The 6,456-nt window shown below is 40.0% G+C and overlaps 1 long non-coding RNA gene across 1 annotated transcript; it reads right to left on the bottom strand.

The window, feature by feature from the left end:
• Window positions 1–2,472: 2,472 nt before the first annotated feature.
• LOC142210732 (uncharacterized) lies at window positions 2,473–5,796 on the bottom strand. The gene is made up of 2 exons (XR_012716995.1): window positions 4,023–5,796; window positions 2,473–3,737 (listed from the first exon to the last, which is right to left on the bottom strand). It is a non-coding gene; the product is annotated as an uncharacterized LOC142210732 (long non-coding RNA).
• Between the last annotated feature and the right edge of the window lie 660 nt (window positions 5,797–6,456).

The following is a 6,456-nucleotide window of genomic DNA, read 5'->3' as shown; positions in this document are numbered from 1 at the left end:
GCAGAGACGGGGGACATGAAACTGTGGGCAGAAGAAGGGGGAGAACGTGATGAAACTGGGGACAGAGATGGAGGGGGGACATGAAACTGGGGGCAGAGGAAGGGTGTATATGAAACTGGGGGAGAGATGGAGGGGGGCATATAATTTACAGGTGACTGTAGGAGGATTATACTGTGTGGGAGCACATAATAAATGAATGAGAATGGGTGGAATCAACATAAAAGCGGGTGGAGCTAAATTTGCAGCGGCGCGCAGAGCGCACATTTTGCCCCTCTTTCTACTCTTTAAAAGATTGGGAGGTATGGCGTTGGTGACGCCACACTCCTGCATGACGTCACTCGCTTCATCTGCAACGCACAGTGTCTCGACTCCCCCGCCTCCTTTACAAGGGGGCCCACTGAGGCTCTGTCGCCCAAGGGCCCATAAAAACCTGGAGCTGGCCCTGATCACAGCACAGGCCTACATTGATGTTTTAAACACCTTCTTGCTTCCCACTGTTGAAGAGCAATTCGGGGTTGGCGATTGCATCTTTCAACACGATCGAGCACCTGTTCATACTACACGGCCTGTGGCGGAGTGGTTACACGACAATAACATCTCTGTAATGGACTGGCCTGCACAGAGTCCTGACTTGAATCCTATGGAACACCTTTGGGATGTTTTGGAACGCCGACTTCATGCTAGGCCTCACCGATCTACATTGATACCTCTCCTCAGTGCAGCACTCCATGAAGAATGGGCTGCCATTCCCCAAGAAACCTTCCAGCACCTGATTGAATGTATGCCTGCGAGAGTATACACGTGTCACGTATACACGTGTCAGAATGTGAGCGCTCAAAACAGATCCCATTCATTTCAATGGGTCGTTACAGGCGTATAACACGCATAATTTTGTGCGCGTAATTTTGGTATGAATGGGTTTTTAAATAAAATGCTGGCAAGCCGTCCCCAAGCAGTATTTACTGGGATTTAGGCGGAATCACAGCGCACAGGTACAAGGTGCATGTGTGAACGCCGCATAACTACTAATTCCCATTCTGACTATCATTAGGTGTTAAACTTATGCTGAAACACCTATAGAACATCCTAACAAGGAACCCACAAATCATTTCCTGCTTTAAAACCTGGGTATAGATGGGTATAGTTGCCACGCAAGGGGAATTTTTTTGTCATGTGCAATGTGAGGTTGCTATTATTAACCCTGTACTTATAAGGATTTATTTATTTAAAGGAGTATTCCCATGTACATAATCATATCTATATTTGTAGATAAGTAAAAAGTCAAACATTTTTGCAAATATAAGTAATTAAAAATTCTGCAGAGTTTTAAAGATTTTTTCTAACTTTCTTAGTGGTGACAGTCTGTTGTCTTGATCAGTTGCCAATGGATACAACCACTAATGCAGAAACTTTCTATGGTCTGGGACTTGTCAGGAACCCAGCTATGATTTTCTTATTGTAGCTGAGTTATCAGATAGGGACACTACATGTATCAGAAGATATCCCGGATACAATAAAGAAATCATGGCTGATTTTCTGACATTAGAAAGTTCCTGCATTCATGGTCGTATCTACTGGTAACCAACCAAGACCACAGACTGTGACCACAAGATAATTACAGAAAATCTTTAAAACTCTGCAAAATGTTTAATTACTTATATTTGCAAAAATGTTTAACTTTTAATTATCTTCAAATTTATAAAACACCATGTATATGGGAATACCCCTTTAAGCTATCACATAACTGACACTCACACATACTGAAGCAAACATAAAGACTAGGAGAGGAATGTCCTGGAGAACCACCACAGTATTTCTCAAATCCCCTACCCATCCAATGCCGATCTCTCCAGGGTCTCCTACTGATCTTTACTGCGAGAAGGTGACAGGCAGAGTGCTGGAATCGTGCTATATCTCCACCAGGTTTTAACTTATGTGTGATCCAGTGCAGGTCTTGAGTAGGCCTCAGCTCCTTGTATGAGTCCTTGGCTCATTACTAGGCCAGAAAAAGGCTGCAGTTCTTGCATTCCAATGAAGATCCAAGGAGTAAAAGGAGGTGTGTGGGTCTGTCCTGTAACCCTGAGTCCGGTGAGACAAAGTAGTGCTTGTTTCGTTCATGTAGTTGGTAGTAATCCACAGGTATAGTTAGGTTAGCATGACTGTTTAGTTAGTTGCTCAGACGAGCAGGTTTTTTGTTTTGCTTTTTGCCTGAAGTTAAGGCTGTATTTTGTTTTGCTCACTTTGTGCCTGAAGTGAAGGTTTATTTATTTTCCTGTTTTTTTTTCTAAATAAACCAGTTTGCTGCATACTTTGTGTCCCTGTCTTGACCGTTTGGTTTTGCTTCACAGCCTCTCCCAATTTACCTTCCCCACATAGGCTATATTGATGGTGTGTTCATCTATGATAATGACTAGAGAAGACTGCCCAGATTAATAGCAAGGGCTAAAGTGGCAGAAAAAGAGGGACGAAATATTAAATATATAGCTTTCATTTATTCATTAACAGACAACGCTTCATTCAAATACATTAATATTAAAATATGTTCAAAAGGGAACCTTTATAAAGTACAGTTTTACTGCTAGAACAGAAGGATTCCAAGAAAACCACAGAAGGAGAGATGGGAAAATAAGGTCTGTTTGATTCATCCACAATGGTCCACTTGATGCAGAAATAAATTCCTCTGTTGGTATATGCATTATATTATGATTTGGCCGGTTTCTTGTAACACATGGCCATCAGATGAAGAGTGAGAAGCTATATAGGAGGTCATTGATAAAGGAAAAACATGTAGAAACACTGAACATAAAACATTTAAACCTCATGTTTCAACCATGGGGTCTTTAATAAAGGAAATACAATATATTATGCACTGCTGGCATCACAAGATTAGGTGGATAGAAGTATTTTGTAGATGAATCCAGAACCTTATGTAAACAATGCTAGGCAGTTGCGTATTTCTGAGATTGTTGAAAGGTTTATACAAGAAAAATCTGTTTTTAATGGATGGTCAAGGGTTGCAGGGACTGGTGCCACCTGTGATAAATAGAAATCGCCCCCCAAAAGTTATTATTTTTGTGCGAAGGGCAAAATGGGAAGAATAGAGCTACATAAAAACAGGTAACAACATAATATTAGGAAAACAAAATCACAGTCCATGACAGTAGAGGAATATCCGTAAGAAAGACAGCTTGTAAAGGAGTGTCACAATATCATCATCACAAAATGTAGTACTAAAGTATCAAAACAGATAAAATTTGGTCCACTGGATTTGGTACACAAAATGTAACAAATGTCCAAAGTTACAACCCTACTTTTGCTTTATGAAGAATCCCTACTTTGTGTTGTTTGAGCATACTGCGTACACATCAATGGTCAAGGTCCAGTAGCTTATGGAAGGACATATATGAACCAGAAAGTCTTAGAATTCTGCACATATTGATGATTTTAAAGAGTTTCTCCATGGGTGCAAAGTTTGTTTTCTACTATGGAAGGAGTTTGGTAGCTTTATGATAGTTTGCTTGGTGGGAAGGAAGTTTTTAATTTAGTTCAGCCAGTAGATCTTCTCCCGACCTGTTCTATACACATATACTCTGCAAAACATCTATACGTTTTCAATATGGATCATGGAGTAAACCTTTTGCAGACACCTGTGGGAATGTATTGCCCCCCGGGGAACAAAGGATAGGGCATGACAAGAATGATCATACCCTATCCTTTCTTCACTGATCTATATGAGTCTAAGGCCTGGTTCACATCTGTATTTGGGGTTTCCATTCGGGGAGTCCGTTTGGGCACCTTCCTGAATGGAAACCTATATGCATAGAAAAGCAGTTACCTCGGAAAACACGTGAACCCCATAGACTATAATGGGTCCGTGTGGTTTCTATTTCTATGGTTTCTGTGGTTTCCACATGAAACATGCCATTATAGTCTATGGGGTCCACATGTTTCCCCAGGTAACCGCTCTTCTATGTGTATTGGTTTCACCAAATGGAAACCCAGAATGCAGATGTGAACTGGACCTTAGCAAGTTTGCTTACCTAAGTGTAATGTACATGACCCCTGTTTATCAGGGCTTTATAGTGATCTAAAGTCAGTCCAGTAGAACTGTAGTGGTCTGGGATTTTTTTGTAGTTATACGGATGCTAATATTGGCCCACATTACAGATACTGGCTTAACATTCAGCAATATAGCACAAAATAGGACTAAAAATGTGTTATTTTATAGATTGAAAAATATGGAATGAAAATCTGAAGTAGTGAGTTATGAGCTATTCAACATTTTGTGTAAAAATGTCCTATATAGCAAATGTTTGATTTTGGAAAAAGCATTGACAAGCAAAGCCACAGTCAATATATACCTGAATGTGATATATGGATTTCCCTGCCCATATGAACCGTTGGACAGTATAGGTGGTATTGCAGCCAGAAAAGAGCTTACCTTCACCTGCTGTCCAGTCATAACCCTAAAGACCATATACAATATCCATTACATTAAATAGACAGGACCTTATATAATAAGCAAACACGGTCCATTTAAAGAAGTTGTTACAGATTACAATAAAGGTATGTTTTTTCTGGAAACAGCGCCACTCCATAGACTGAATCTGGTATTGCAGCTTATATTCATTCAAGTAAATGGCCTCCCTTGCAATACCATAAATATCCCATGGATAAAGTAGTGCTCTTTGTTGGAAAAGAATTATTATATTGCCTTCTGTGTTCACCAAGAATACACAAAGGGATCCAAGATGTAGAAAGGAGCCCTGACCATTTGTTAGTATGGGGTCTGCTTATAAGCTTACAATCTAAAGGAGTGACATGAAAAAGAAATCAAGAAAAGCAAAAATCTGCTATATAGGTACAAAGCTGATTTTTTTTGCACTTAAATATCTGCACATTTTAGTAACTAAGGCAACAAGTGGGGACTTGACCATTGTAAAGATTCCCTGCTTTCAAACATATTGTGCTTGACTGTTTCCATACAGTCCTATTTTCCATTGACTGTAAAAGAAAAAGAAAATAGAATGTTGATTGTCACAATCAGTCATCTGGAAGCGAATACACTTTCCTTTACTCGTATGTAGTAATGTATTTATTGTAGTGACACCCCCGACAACGATACCCTTGACAGCTGTAGAAAGAGGCATAATCCTTTCTCGCTCAACTTCAACCTTACAATGTTTTCTCTCCTTAAATATTAGCACTATTGGACGTGGCAGTGAATAGCGGGTACAGTATAAAGTGTTTCTATCAGTAAAAATAACTATAGATTAAATAATCCCTGCATAAATTCAGTTAGTTCAGTAATATGTAGTTATAGCTCACACGTAAGCTTCCTGTTTCCAAAAGAGAATGTGTAACCTTAAGAAGAAGTCCTTATACATTGATAGTATACTAGTGCCATCTCGTTTTTAACATGAAATAATAAAGTTTATTATTTTTTATTATTTTTTTGGTACTGGTAATCCAAGTATGAGCCTAAAACTAAGCACTCATTCTTAAAGATGGTCTAAATTACCTGGCGAATTCAGTTGTGGGTGAAAACTAGACCTCAGCTTTCTGTTCCCTTGGCTTATAGTCTTTCTTTCCATCTGAACTGCAGAGTTAGTCTATTTTTTTTTTTTTTTAACTCTTCTGGTCCCAGATTTAATAGGACAGACAAGGCTGCGTACCAGCCATCTTGTAGGTCTTCTGCCATGCCTACCAAAATATTCACTTGGATCAGTAGACCACTGCCTTAAAGAGGGAGGACTTTTCACCCCCTCCATCAATCCAAGTTGTTATCATCTGTTAATAGGCACTGATCTACTAATTCCAGTGTAGTTGGCATTTTCTGTCTAGCCCCCACTGGTCATAGCAACAAACACAGTTAGTTTTGGTGCCTGATGTGCTATTTAAGCTCTGTAATATCAGAAGGGCGGTGTCAGGCAAGGGGGTGTGATTCAGATTCCCAACCAGAGGCATCCAGTATCAGAGCTCAGAATCTTGTCTGACACTGCCCTTCTTGCAAAGCCAATGTAGCATATCAGGCACCAAAACTAACAACACTGACTGCTCAGGAATGGTTGGGGCACTGTGCCAGAATCGGTGGAGCAGTGCCTATTAACAGATGCTAACAACTGGATTTGGTGGAGGTGGTGAAAGGCCCTCTTTTCTTTGCTGTTAAGTAGTTTGCAGTTGGAATGGTCTAAAATAAAATAAAAAAAATTAAAAATTGTAATCATCTATGAAATCTCCTTCCACTCCAGTGCTGCCTAGCTGGTGGTCCTCACCCATCCTGCAGCAATAATCGTAGACTTATCAACGATTGCAACTGATGACTGTTGTAAGCCGTCACACTTACATGTATGGTATGTGACCGCTGAGGCCACTAATTGGCTATTGCAGTCACCTGAATGATGTCATTGCAGAGACATGAAGGAGGAGGGAGATTTCACAGGTGAGTTCTGGTTA

Source organism: Leptodactylus fuscus, chromosome 6, assembly GCF_031893055.1.
Source record: "Leptodactylus fuscus isolate aLepFus1 chromosome 6, aLepFus1.hap2, whole genome shotgun sequence".
In the NCBI taxonomy this organism is placed as follows: Eukaryota; Metazoa; Chordata; class Amphibia; order Anura; family Leptodactylidae; genus Leptodactylus; species Leptodactylus fuscus.
Note: the sequence above shows the minus strand (reverse complement) of the source record. Positions and strands in the feature narration are given on the sequence as shown.